Source organism: Macaca mulatta, chromosome 11, assembly GCF_049350105.2.
Source record: "Macaca mulatta isolate MMU2019108-1 chromosome 11, T2T-MMU8v2.0, whole genome shotgun sequence".
In the NCBI taxonomy this organism is placed as follows: Eukaryota; Metazoa; Chordata; class Mammalia; order Primates; family Cercopithecidae; genus Macaca; species Macaca mulatta.
In genome coordinates, this window is record NC_133416.1 from 33,193,146 (window position 1) to 33,207,976 (window position 14,831).

The window sequence follows — 14,831 nt, forward strand, 5'->3', positions numbered from 1 at the left end:
CAGAGTGGCTGTACCATTTTCTATTCACGCTAGCAATGTATGAGATGTCCAGTTTCTTTGCATTCTTGCTAGCATCTGTTGTTATTTTTCATCTTATCCATTTTAAGAGGAATAGTGATAGCTCATTGTGGTTTTAATTTGTATTCCCCTCATGGCTAATGATGCTGATCATATTTACATGTGCATATTTGCTGTTCATTTCCTTTTTTTTTTTTTTTTTTTGAGACAAGGTCTCACTTTGTCACCCAGGCTGAAGTGCAGTGGTGTGATCACAGCTCATTGCAGTCTCAACCTCCCTGGCTCAAACAATCCTCCTACCTTAGCCTCCCAAGTAGCTAGAACTACTGGCGCATGCCATCACACCTGGCTAATTTTTAAATTTTTTTGTAGAGATGGTGTCTCCCTGTGTCTTCCAGGCTGGTCTCCAACTCCTGGGCTCAAGTGATTCTCCTGCCTTAGCCTTCCAAAGTTCTGGGATTATAGGCATGAGCCACTGCACCTGGCCTCATATTCGTTGTTTGGTGAGATGTCTGTTTGTGTCTTTTGCTCATTTTCTCAGGGGATTTTATAAAATGTGTTGTTTTAAGGGTTCTTTGTATATTCCAGATGCAAGTCCTTTGTCAGAGATACGGTTGCAAATGTTTTCACTCAGTCTGTAGCATGTCATTTCATCCTTTTAATAGAATCCTTCACAAAGCCAAAGTCCTAAATTTTGATGAAGTCCATTTTATCCATCTTTTCTTCCATAAATTATTATTTTGGTGGCATGTCTAAGGACTAGGTCTTGAATATGTATCCTATATTTTCTTCTAAACGTTTTATAGTTTTACATTTTATATTTAAATATGTGGTCCATTTGAATTGGTTTTTATATAAGGTAGGAGCTTTAGGTTGTGGTTCAATGTTTTGCACATGACAGTTCAAGCTTTAGGTTGTGGTTCAATGTTTTGCACATGACAGTTCAATCGTTCCAATAGCATCTGTTGAAAGAGTGTCTTTGTTTACTGAGTTGCCTTTGCACCTCTGTCAGAAGTCAATTGGCTGTATTTGTGTAGATCTATTTCTAGAGTCACTGCATTCTTCTTTTTACCCTTTATCTTTGCATGCAAATTATAGAATCACCTTGTCTCTATCTATAAAATATCCTGTGCTGGGATTTTGATGGAGTTGCATTAAAAGTATAGATCAATTTGGGAAGACTTAAAATCTTTAATACATTGAGTCTTCAAATCCATGAATCCTATACTCATGATTTATTTAGCGCTTCTTTGATTTTGTTTACAGCATTGTGTACGTTTTCAGCACACAGATCCTGCATATACCTAAAAGTTTTATGTTTCAGAGATATTATAGGTGTAATTATTTTGACATTTTTGGTTTTTAGTTATTTATTGCTAGTGTATAGAAATTCAGTTGTGTGTTTTGTATTGACCTTGTATTACTTTTAGGACGTGTGTGTGTATTCCTTGGAATTTTCTATGTAGAAATCATCTTACTTATTAATAGGGATGATTTCTTTCCCCCAAGAAAGTAATTTTTCCATCCAAGGAGTCACTCCGGTTCTCTCTCCATGTCTGTCTATCCAGTGCTTGCTATTCTGGAAAGAGGAAAAGTCCCTTATCTAGAGCTCCACTCCAGTCTTTGGGCCTTAACGTATGTGTGTGTTTTGGTAGAGGGGGTGTTCAAGCATCTCCCCAACAATGTGGAGACCAGTTATGTGTGGTGACTCACACCTGTAATCCCAGCACTTCGGGAGGCCAAGGTGGGAGGATTACTTGAGCCAAGAGTTGGAGACCCACCTAAGCAAAATAGTGAAACCCAGTATCTGTAAAAATACAAAAATTAGCTGGGTATGGTGACATGCTTCTCTAGTCCCAGCTACATGTGGGAGGCTAAGTTGACAGGATCTCTTGAGCCCAGGAGGCCAAGGCTGCAGTGAGCCATGATTGTGCCACTGCACTCCAGCCTAGGCAACAGAGTGAGACCCTGTCTCAAAAAAGCAAAAAACCAATATGGAGATCTAGCAAAAACGCATTTACCTGTTACATTGACATATGATGCAATAAATCAACTTTTCATTGCTTTGAGATAGAAATAAATAGTTAAAACCAAAAGTGGCCTCACAAAAAAAAAACTGTGCAAACATTTGTATGTGGAACTCTCTCTGACTTGTCCCTCTCACCAAGCTACAAAGAGAAGGGAGAGCTGGGGGCTAGGAGAGGAGCAGGAAGAGGGAGATCTGTGTAGGGAGGGGGAAGGTGCCCCATCTGTGACAATTGTAGGACACGTCTTTCCTCAAAACGTGGCTGCTGGAGAACCCAGACTCTGGCGACTGAGAGCTGCTCTGTGAGTCAGGTTTGAGCTTCCCCACCTGCCTTTGGACAGGACCTGTGTCACATGGCACCTGGATAGCATGAGAGGAAGAACATTAGCAGAGTGGGGGACTGGGTGGCAGAGACCCTCACACCTGCCAGGAAGGTCCATGTGGCTGTGAAAACACCACCAGATTGAAAATCTTACTGTGTAGATCCTTGGGACATCAGCTACTCCACCACACTGGTCCCTGTGGTTAGGTGAACTCAAAATGTCTTTCCACAAAATGGTAAGACAGCCAAGTAAAAAGTGGACCCTGGAGAACTTCCGACTGGCCTGTGCACTGGAGGGACAGGGTGGGGCCTCAGGAAGTTCGTGCTGTTTGGTGACCTGGAATTCAATCTGTGAGATGGGGGCCTGTTAACAGGAACCCCTTGTGCTTTGCTGAGAATCTTTTTTATTTTCACCCAATACATTCTGTAACCACTCACCCTTCAAAGTGTCTGCATGCCTCATCTTTCCTGGTTGCGTGATGAGAACCTGGTTGTTGTTGTTGTTTTCCTGCAACAATGGGAAGAGACACAGAAGGAGCCAAAATATGCCTTTTCTTGCCCCTATTTTCCCTTTCAGTCCTCTCTGTGCTGACCTTTACCCCAGAACCAGGTCTTCTTTCAAAAACAGAATTGGCCCAGACTCTATCAGCAAGTTTTTGACTGTCCTGGGGTTTAAAGAGGGCTTCTAGGAGCCAGACAACCTTTTTCTTGGTCTCTCTGCTAAACTGATTCTAACTCCTAGAGAATGGCATTTCAATTATTCCAGGCCTCTAGGCATGAAGATGCCATCATCCTCCTTTGGAACATTTATGATAATGGCGTGATGGTGCTGAAAACCCCAATTGCCAGGGTTCTAGTCTATCCCTAACCTAAATTCTTGTTCTATATTTTTGCCTTTAGAAGTGGTAAGTGTGCGTCGTTCAGCCTCTGTAAAGCAACCATCACTCTTTTGGTGATTCCGAACTTCTCATTTTCTGAGTGTTCTTATTTCTCAGAAAGATTTGAACTTGGGCATGGAAAGGTCTGCTTCTCCTGTGCTGGCTCTGCTGTCTTCGGCTGGAGGGTCAGGAGACATTCTGGGTGGAGAACGGCTGTCAGGGAGTACAGGCAACTTCACTCCAGAGAAGCACCTGGAATTTGGAACCAGGGAAACGGGAGGCTAAGAGACATCCTCTTGTTCTTTGACCTGATTCCCCAGTCAGAGGGAAATCGACTGGGGGCTATAACTAATAACTTCTGAATAGCAGGGAAATTTTCACTAATCCAAGTCAAAACCTAGGAAAAAGCCCCCTCTTTTTATCTCAAAACCGTGAAAATCTTCTAGGAACAGGCAGAAAACAAACAGCTGGAGATTTTTTTGCTTCATATGGCCACACACATGAAGAATTACTAAAAGACCAAGGTGTGGAAATAAAAGAGGCAGGCTGCTCAGAGGACAAATAAAAATTAAGTGGATCAAATCAAAGATCTTAAGTTGTGCTTCTTCAAGTCCTTTGGTTTCTCAGCCACTGCTTGTTTTCTCCTGCCATGCAGGGGTTTTCAGGAGGGCTAAAGAAGATTTGGCAATTATGTTTCACAAGGTCATAGGGAAAATTCCATTTCAGGTGGGGAGTAGACATCACTAAGCACATTGTGGGTGTGGTTCATTGATGTCACTACTCATTGAACTATCCTGATGACAGGCATCATACATGTCTTGGACTAGACGACCAGCAGGTCAGGCTAGGAAAGATCCACTACCCTAGATGGGGAACTCCCATCTGTACCTCCTTCCCTCACAGCAGCACTGCGCAAGGTGCCCTTGTCACAGCTGACATCTTTCTTGTAGGGTGCAGGGAGGAAGGCTACTCTGGCCAGTGTTGACATTAGACAAGAAGGGAGCCTTTGGGTGTGAGTGGGGAGGGTGAGGGGATCATACTTGGCAGGACGCTGGGAGCTGTGGGCACGAGCCCATCCCATTAGCCCACACCACTGTCCAGTGAGACCTGGGAATGAAAAATTCAAAAGAGAAGGCAGCAGAAAACTTTTGAGAGAGAGAGAGAGAGAGAGTGTAGGGTCAATCAAAACTCCAAATTTCCATCTAGGGGCCAAATATACAGCAAGAACCTGTTGTCAGTTCAAAAGGGCCCCCATCACCATCATAACTAGAATCTTAGCAGCACAGTGGTAGAAACCTTGGGAAAGTAGAAAAAGGATGTTACCTAAAGTCAATTTCTAGAAGACCTTTATGGTAATGAAAAGGAACCAAGAAAATCTAGATGGGTTGAACTTGGAGAACCACAAAGACTCTTGTTTCTAGACTCTAGAAACAGTTAATCTGGGAGTTGCTGACACATTTCTCCACTTTTTCATGAATCAGTCCATGAAAGCACAACTCACTGTCATTGAGGAATGGATGGTGGTCTATTTTAATTTCTAGCTTGCTGATATAAGTGCCAAGAAGAACTGAACACTGGGACTAGAAGAGATTCAATGAGCCAATTCAGGGTGAATAGTTGGGTCCTATTTTCCCCAAAGCAGTTGCTTTTCAACCATCACTGTCAAAATACATTTGAAGGACACAACACCATAGGGCAATGTTCTAGGGAGATGCAAACTAGCATAAGAGTTGCCCCCACAAAATTTGTTTCCACCACCATGAGCTCCTGCTTGCTGCCTCCTCCCTTGTCCTGGTCCCCTCCATAGCGGCAAGAGGAAAGCCTGGTGTAGAGTGAGGAAGGGATAGAGAAATGAGCATGGCAGAGTTGATTTTTGGACAAACAAAGGTTTCACCCAGTTGCCCGTCTTGAGCTCCTGCTGTCTGCATTTGGGTAGAGCAGAGGCTTGGAATAGAGAGGCCCCTCCCTCCAGCCAGCCTGACACTACTTCCATCCTCTCAGTCAGGGCACATTTTCCCCAGGAAACCAAAGACAGAAGTCCATGCTGTGGCAGTGAAGAGAAGGTCAGCCTCCTCTTCTGTGAAGGATTCTGATGCCAGCTCAGGGACACAGAGGCTGGTCAGAATGCCTCCCTACACCTCACAGTGAAGCATTGCTTTTGGAGAAGTACCAAGCCAGAGAACCCAAGCAGAGTGGACAGAGTGAAGACAAGAATAAAAGACGTCAGGCCGGGCATGGTGACTCATGCCTGTAGTCCCAGCACTTTGGGAGGCCAAGGTGTGCGGATCACCTGAGGTCAGGAGTTTGAAATCAGCCTTGTCAACATGGTGAAACCCCGTCTCTACTAAAAATACAAAAATTAGCCAGGCGTGGTGGTTGGCACCTGTAATCCCAGCTGCTCGGGAGGCTGAGGCAGGAGAATCACTTGAAACCAGGAGGTGGAGGTTGTAGTAAGCTGAGATTGCGCCATTGCACTCCAGCCTGGGCAACAAGAGTGAAACTCCATCTCAAAAGACAAACAAACAAAAAGAATAAAACAGGTCTTGGTTTCACAAAGTGAGACATGGTACAAATATACCCATCACATGATTTTAGAAAAATTGAGTGAAATGGAAGCAAACACAAGATACGCAAAGCAGTAATGTCCTAACTTGTTTGCAGATACCAGAATAATGACTTACACTGGTGATACTGAGGGAGAAGGAAAGGAAAAAATCAGTTGGGGAATACTCGGACTGCAAAAGCAGCCTGCCTCAAAAGTCACAGCAACAGGAAAAAATAAAACAACATGGGAAAAACCTCAGGCTGCACCTGCATGCAGATAATCAGACAGAGTCCAGCAGAGAAGCCCTTTGTTCTTTGTATAATTAACAAACTCCCAGGAAAAAGTTTATTCCTCTTTTCAGGCATATACATGGTGGGCTCCATGGAAACTGGTACGGGAGGAGGGGGACTTACCTAAAACAAACCCACAGTTATATGAACAAGAGAAGTGGTGCTTTGCCTAGAGCCATACCTACAGCTGCATAAGATAAGGGCAATTGCACAGACAGTTTTACTGGTAAAAAGTTACTAAAACAGTTACAGGGAGGAGAGCAGTTTCATATAGAAGTTTATTGCAATCAGCTGCAACCCAGCAATCCACTTGGACTCCCCTCTGCTGCAGAGAGCTTTCTTCTTTAGCTTATTAAACTTTTGCTCCAACCTCACCCTTGTAGCCACGTTCCTTAATCTTCTTGGATGTAGGACAAAGAACCCTGGGTACTAGTTCAAACAATGAGAAACTGCTACATTAAAATGCATTAGTGAGACTGCAACAATACCTTTGCTCATTGTACAAATTAAAAGAAAAATCATTCCCTTTCCCTCAATCACATAGAGAAAAGCACTTGAAGTGTTCAGAAGTAACCCGTGTCACACTCCAAATACAAAATGATTTACATGCAGCAAAATACACAAGAAGTGAATTAAAATATAATCATATTCACTTGGCACAATTGTAACTCCATTAAAACAAATGTGAAAAATACTGAAACTGACATGAATTTAAGTTTCTTCAACAGAAACATAAAAGTAATAAAAAATTACATGAGGTATATTGAAGCAAAATGCCTTCTTGAGTTTTTCCCTTAAATTTCTCTGTTTTTTTAATATAGTTTTAATGCCAAAGGAACTCACAACTATATTTTTAAAGTGAATATTATCGCATTGTTTTTGCATTATCTTGTGGGACAGAAATGCAAAGAGTTACAGATTACCACCTTAGAAGTAGAGGCAGTGGTCTGTTTTTGTATTCAAACGGTCCCAGATTTAGATCTCCACACAATTAAACCAGAAAACGGGGATTGTGTACTCACAGGTGCCATGGGCACACGATATGGGTGCATATACATTTGGATATAGGTACACAACCTACTACATACACACATATGTAACACACACAAAGATTCACCCATGCTCCTCCCTCCCACACCCACCTATACACGCAGGATAAAAAGGAACCCAACTCAGTTACCCATATCGTGCAAGATATATCAAGTGCATTGCCAATTACCTTTACATTAGAAAACCAAACAAAGCCAGAAAAAAAAAAAGAAAAAAAAAAAAAAGGATTACTACTTAAGGGATTTATAACAAATTTTGGGGCATACACAATACTTGGTGTAATTCTCCAACACGGTCTTCTATTGAACCCTCCCTGGATAAAGGAAACCACAACCATTTAAATAATACAAGAAAACCAAACCCAGTTTACATTGGCAAAAGCAAAAATTAGGTGGGTGGCTATAGGACTTTGTAAACACTCTTCTTCCTCTCTTCCCCCCTGGGAAAATAAAAACTAAACTAAACTAAACTAAAATTTTTAAAAGCCCAAAACAAATAAAAAAACAAAAACTGCAAGGAAAGTGTCAAACCACAAAACAAAAGAACGCTCCACAGAAGCTCAGCACACCTTCATTTGTGGGCGCTGGCGCCCTTTCCCTGTGGGCGGCGCCAGCTCCTTTCTCCGCTGCCTGCCCAGCTGTTGGGCTGGAGCTCCGCGTGCTGGGTGTAGGTCAAGTGATCCCGTCGCGGGCGGGCGGAGGTGGCCGGGCAGCCGCCGCTGTGCCCGGGTCTGGGGTGAGTTGCACTGCTACCCTGGGCCCCAGCCCTCACGCCTCTCTCCCGGAGCTCCGCGGCTTCGGCTGCTTCTTCCTCCCTCTGTGGACTGGGTTGGGGTCCTCGCGAGAAGCGCTGCCCCGCTCCCTTCTCCAAATCCACAAGCCCTGGCTCTCTGGAGACAGGGAGGCTCATACAGGATATGTGCAAATGCTTTTATTACAAGCCGAGTTGAAAGATACCCGTTTGCTCTCCGGTCCTTTTGCTGAGCGCCGCAGGAAGCCGGGCTCCTCGGTCCCCAGAGGCAGCCGCAGGCTCGCGGCGCAGGGCCTGCAGTGCCAGTAACGGGCAGGCGCCTCTGCCCTCCCCTCCGTCCCTGATCTCCCGCCTCCTAGTCACCCGCCGTCTCTGCGGACTCATCCCGGGCTGCGGCCTTTCTTCCCTCAAAGCAGGCCCTTTACACATCGGACTCTACCTCTTGTCCCAATACAAATACATGAAAATGCGGTTCTTCAGGTGGCGAGAACAGTGAGCACTTCTGAAACAAGCCGATTAGGAACACTGAAGTAAATCTGAAGCTTAATGCCCCGGCGCCCTGACTACGGGCTGCCGAGCGGACCCTGCAGTTCCGCAGCTCCCCCGCACTCACCGCTCTGGGCCGCAGCTCCCAGGCTCTTCTGCACCGGCCCCTGCCGGCATTGGCCAGGTCCCGGCAGTTCACGAAAGGCAAGAGGGCGTCTGCAGGGCTCCGCCGGGCGCCCCGCTGAGGACTTTGTGGGCCTTGCACTCTACCTCGTCTCCTGTCCTGTCGCTGAAAGGACACAAAGATAGATGTGTACCCGCCCCCCACCGGCTACACCCTTGTTCTGCTCTCTGATCTTTGCACATACCAGAGATTTCGTAAGTTCTGTGAGTACCTGGTTTTCTGCACGTACCAGAGATTTTGTAAGTTCTGAGGCAAGGTCACAAGACGTGTTTAAGTAAGATAAACTCTTGCTGCCATAAACCTGCTCTCCCGCCTCAAAGTTTGAACCAAAATATCAGAAATGGCGGGAACCAATCATAGTTAGCCAAATCGCCTTGTTCAAACACTAGCCAATCATATATCTGATTTGTATAATAACTCTATTATCCCGGCCCGCGGGATAGTCGAAGCAGGCCCTGGAGGAGGGGGTGGGAATTTGGGGAACAAGAGATACGAGAAATGGAGACAAGACAGTGCTCTGATCAAGTCTCTTTTAATGGCGGTAATGCAGTGCCTTATATACACTTGGAGGGGAAGGGGTTGGGCCAGAGGCGGAGATGATCTCATCGCAAAGGGCGTGACCAAGTAGGTATTGGTTTCTCTGGTCGAACGTCATGTTGCACCTGCGCTGTCAGGTAGTAATTTTCACGGGCGCGGGAAAAATGGGTGAAGAAGAAGCAGGAAGAGCGCCATCTTTTATGAGGTATTAATACAGGGAAAAAGGTAAATCTAGGGAGGAGGTAGAAGGTGGAAATGAATAGAGCTCAGGCGTTTTTAATCGTCAGTTATTATTCGCTATGGCCGGGGCGTGCAGCTCCGGACAGGTCCCCCTTTTAATTATTTTATGATGAGAAAACGACCCCTCGGGAACTGCGCCTGTCTTAGGTTGGGTCAACTCATCCCCACCTTCTAGGCCCGTCATGGGATAAGGCAGCAGCAAGGGCGGCCCTCCTGTCTTAGGCTCCGATGGAGATAGTGTCCTCTTACCCGTCATTGACTGTCCAGTTCAGCACACAGGGGAGGTGGTCTTATTAAGGCAAATAAGACTCACCATTTTCAGTCATCTCAAGGCGACGATAATGGACCTTATAGGTTTGGCCTGGAAGGCCTCGATTTGTTGTCTGACGAATGCCATAAGCTTATTAAAGATTATAGGCCCGAGAGTGAGAAAGAGTAGAAGAGTAAGTAAAGGACCAAGAAATGGCAGGAGATAGGGGAGAAGTCCATCGAGTCCAGTCCACAAGGGATTAGCGACCAGACCTTTTCTGCGCTCTTCTAGTTCTTCCTGTAAAGTCTTTATCTTATCTCTGACGATTCCGGATTTGTTGGCATAAAAACAGCACTTTTCATTTCCATGACTGGTCTGGCATTAGGTAAGCTGTCTTGCCCGAGCAAGTCACCTGGGTGATTCTGTCTGACGGAGGTTCAGATACCTGTCCCCCTCTGCAATCACAAGGCTGGCCATATTATTTTCGTAATAATTCTCTTGCCTTACGAGGGTCACCAAAACCTGCATAGACTGTCACTATGTTATATAGAGCGATTATTCTCCAAAGGAATCTCATGTTAGGCTTCATTTTCTGAAAAACAAGAAGGAAAGAACTTCTCAGGGAGATTTATCTTCCCTGGACTGACAATGGTTATGATTTATTTGTCTTACCAATCTTTCAGGCAGCCATCTGGCTGCATCATTTTTTTGTGAGAAGATGCATACTGAGCCTCTTCCCCAAATTAAAACTGGATCGGGGCCATGCCATGAATTATCAAGTGGATCTTTCCATTTTACCATTGCAAACTGTTTTTGAGATTCAGGATGCCAGAAACGATCGGCAGCCGATTTTCCATGACTGTCCAAATTTAAAAAATTAAGGATAAACAGGGCATGATTGAGTATGTTTCTAGGGGTACCCTTCACGGGGTACCAGCTCCCCCCTTTTAATTTTGTGATAACAGTTTTTAAAGATAGATGAGCTCTTTCTACTATACCTTGTCCTTGGGGATTGTAGGGAATACCTGTGGTATGTTTAATTTGTAGGGTATTACAGAATTGTAAAAAGGTTTTGGCTATATAACCAGGGCCATTGTCTGTTTTGATTTGTTTGGGTATTCCTAAAATAGAAAAGCAATGCAATAAATGAGCTATGACATGTTTGGTGGCCTCTCCTGTTTGGAGAGTTGCAATAATGAATCCACTATAGGTGTCTATGCATACATGGATATATTTTAGCTGACCGAATTCTAAGTGGTGAGTAACGTCCATTTGCCAAATTTCGTTGGGGATGAGTCCTTGGGGGTTAACTCCTAGATAGGGAACAGGCAAATACGTTATGCAGTTGGCGCATTGTTTAACTATTTGTCGAGCTTGTTCTCTGGTAAGTTTAAACATGAGTCTTAAGGTTTGGGCGTTTAAATGATGCAAGGCATGTGCTTTTTGTGCTTGTTGTAAATTGTCTGTAGTGACTGTGGCTATGATTTTTGTTGCCGCGTCAGCTGTTGCGTTACCTTGTGTTAAAGGTCCCGGTAATCCTGAATGTGCTCTAATATGCCCAAGAAAAAAGGGAGTAGTCCTTTTTCGAATAAGTTGTTGACATTGTAAAAATAGGTCAGCTGTGTCTGAAATATGTTTAATTTGAGGCACGGTCTCTAAGAGGGGTATTGAATGAGCCAGGTAGGTGCTGTCTGTGTAAATGTTAAGTGGCTGACAAGGAAAAGCTGATAGTGCTGCAATTATAGCTTGCAATTCGACCAGCTGAGCTGATGTATAAGTGGTCTGGAATTTAACGACTACATTATTGTAGGTGTAAGCGGCAAGTCCTGTGGAAGATCCATCAGTGAAAATTAATAATGCGTCATTGAGAGGTTCTTTGCTGGTAATATGGGGAAACACAAACGCATGAAGTTTGCAAAATTGAATAAGTTTGTTAGGTGGGTAATGGTTGTCAATTGCGCCAGTATAAGAAGCGCAAGCAATTGGCCAGGCTTCCGTATTTTGTAATAGCCAATGAATGTGTGATTGAGTGCAGGGCTGTATAATGGTAGAAGATTCTTTTCCAAAGTATTTTCTACTGTTTTCTCTTCCTAAGATAATTAGATCAGCTATGGCATCATAATAAGGCAACAAAACCTTTTTAGGGGAGGAGGGCAGGTGTACCCACATAATGGGATTGTTCTGCCAAAATAGGCCAGTAGGGGTTATTGTTGTGTTAAAAATAAGGAATATTAATGGCTGAGAATAGTCAATACTGGTAACAAATTGTGTTGCAATGGCATGTTCTACCTGTTGGAGTGCCATTAATGCTTCTTTAGTAATGGACCTGGGAGATTTTGGATTAGAGTCTCCTTTTAATATATCGAAAAGAGGTTTTAACTCTCCTGTAGTGAGTTTTAAGTACGGCCGAAGCCAATTTATGTCTCCCAGTAATTTTTGGAAATCATTTAAAGTTTTTAAATGATCACGACGTATAACGGCCTTTTGATTAATGATTTTGGGTCCATTAATTTGAAAACCAAGATAGGTGTATGGATCTTGTAATTGTACCTTTTCTGGGGCTATTTGTAGTCCAGCTGCTGCTAACTCTTGTTTGAGTTGAGCAAAGCACTGTAAGACTTGTTCGCCAATTTCTCCTGCTATTAAAATATCATCCATATAATGTATAATATACATTTGTGCCCACGTTTTTCTGACTGGCTCTATAGCAGCAGCTACATATTTTTGACACAAGGTAGGACTATTAGCCATACCCTGAGGTAAGACTTTCCATTGATAGCGCTTCATTGGTTGTTTAAAATTTGTAGATGGAAGACTAAAGGCAAATCTTTTTTGGTCAGCAGGATGAAGGGGAATTGTAAAAAAGCAATCTTTAAGGTCAATAATGATTTTAAAATATTTTTGAGGAATCGCAACCGGTGAAGGTAATCCTGGTTGTAAGGCACCCATAAGGATCATAGTGATATTTACTGCTCTTAAATCTTGTAAACGCAAAGCATGCCTACAAGACCAAAAACCTCATCACCTGGGTACATGGTAGATAAGTAAATAATGGTCTGCACCCCAGACGCAGCAAATCAGAAACTTGGACGGCAGAGCTCTGCAAGCTGTGATTGAACAAGCCTCCCAAGTGAGTTTCATGCACACTGAAGGCTGAAACTCAATGAGAACCATTGTTTTAACCAATTAAAATACAATCTTCAGGTGGTTCATATACACTGCCAAAATTGAGAAAGCTTGAGAATCACTGAATAGTAATAATTATTTTCAGATGGTACTTGATAAATTTACAAAAACTGCAAACATGCAAGACCCACCCAGCCATCCACACATCCACTGGGATCCACTCCCACGATTACCCTCGAGGGAAATGAGACCCTCCTCCGTATCTTGCAGAGGCTTTGCAAGGTTAGAACAGGAGCTCACCTTTAAAATATGCTCTGTCTGAGCGACCGCAGCCATGACTTGCGGATCGACCTCCTTCCTATCTATTAAATCTCTAATGAGGTTCCAACAAGAGAAAACGGTCACAGGAATTTTTTCTGGCCCAAAAGTATTATAATAGTCCTGAAGACAATCCCCTACTCTACGCCATCTTTTAATATCAATAGTTCCTTCCTGTGGGAACCAAGGGCAAGTATCTTTTACAAAATCAAAAAATTTAAACAAATCATTACCTTTAACCTTTACTCCTCATATCTTTAAAGCCTCTTTTAATTGTCCTACATATATTTGATGCTGGCTTAATTCTTGTCCCATTTCGGACGTGTCACTTACCTTCGATCCTGACGCGGCAGGTTCCCGCGGTGATCAGTTTAATTCCTTTTGTCTTTGTTAGCGGTCGACCATCCTTTGGCGTCCTCTTCCTCACAAAGTCCCTCGTTTCCAGGTCGCTGTTCGGGCGCCACGTATCCCGGCCCGCGGGATAGTCGAAGCAGGCCCTGGAGGAGGGGGTGGGAATTTGGGGAACAAGAGATACGAGAAATGGAGACAAGACAGTGCTCTGATCAAGTCTCTCTTAATGGCGGTAATGCAGTGCCTTATATACACTTGGAGGGGAAGGGGTTGGGCCAGAGGCGGAGATGATCTCATCGCAAAGGGCGTGACCAAGTAGGTATTGGTTTCTCTGGTCGAACGTCATGTTGCACCTGCGCTGTCAGGTAGTAATTTTCACCGCGCGGGAAAAATGGGTGAAGAAGAAGCAGGAAGAGCGCCATCTTTTATGAGGTATTAATACAGGGAAAAAGGTAAATCTAGGGAGGAGGTAGAAGGTGGAAATGAATAGAGCTCAGGCGTTTTTAATCGTCAGTTATTATTCGCTATGGCCGGGGCGTGCAGCTCCGGACACTCTATGCCCACTTTTCTTAGACTATATAACACTGCTCGGAGCTCAGTGGGGGAGCTCTCCTGCCCGTCTCGTTTCACAAGCGAGGGAGAGTTCCAGGTTCGAACCTGTAATAAAGATCCTTGGTGCTTAGCTTTGACTCTGGACTCTGGTGGTCTTCTTCGGGGAATAAACGGTCTGGGCATAACATCACAGGCGGAGGCCAGCTTCTGTGTTGAACTCCTGTGAACTCGGGGTCTTGAGCAAATTGCCCCAGTCTTGAAATCAAAACCTAGGGGGCAGGGTTGGAGGCCATGAAGAATCAAAGGAACATTGTCACTGGAGCTTGACTCCTCTAGAGGGTGGCAGCAAGGGGCTTCTGACGCGGAACTTCGCGGGCCAGTGCATGTGTGTGCCATCCTGATCATCCTTCTTTGGGTTTGTTCCAGTTTGTGGAAGGTCCCTTAAAATGTGGTGCCAGGATGCTCTAGATGCTCTCACCAGGCAGAGTACAGTGGAACTGAAAGCTCTCTTGTTCTAGACGAGCGGCTCTCAAGCTGGCTGTGCATCAGAATCATCAAAGGGCTTTTAAAAATGTCAGTTTCACTTGTCATGGGTTTCCAAAGTGCCACAAGTGATTCTTATGAGCAGTCAGGGTTGAGCACCACAGATGCTGACCCTCTGTTTGCATAGATCCAGTCCAAACTCACGTTTGCATTTTGTGCAATCACAGCACATGGCTGGCTCATACGACGGAGCCCCAAGGCCTTTCTTGAGGTTTACTGGCCTATGGCAGGGATACTTTTCTCAGTAGCTTTTTTCTCTGTCTGTATTAGGCCCAGCCTTAAGGGAGCCAGTAACATCTTGTGTGGTCCTGTTTTCCAGCGCCAGCTGTCCTTCTGTAGCCCTGAGAGGGAAGGGAGGGTCTTTC

The 14,831-nt window shown here is 44.4% G+C and overlaps 1 long non-coding RNA gene across 1 annotated transcript; it reads right to left on the reverse strand.

Annotated features, from left to right (window-relative positions):
• Window positions 1–9,070: 9,070 nt before the first annotated feature.
• Window positions 9,071–13,924, reverse strand: LOC144332813 (uncharacterized). The gene is made up of 2 exons (XR_013400947.1): window positions 13,354–13,924; window positions 9,071–10,168 (listed from the first exon to the last, which is right to left on the reverse strand). It is a non-coding gene; the product is annotated as an uncharacterized LOC144332813 (long non-coding RNA).
• Window positions 13,925–14,831: the final 907 nt, after the last annotated feature.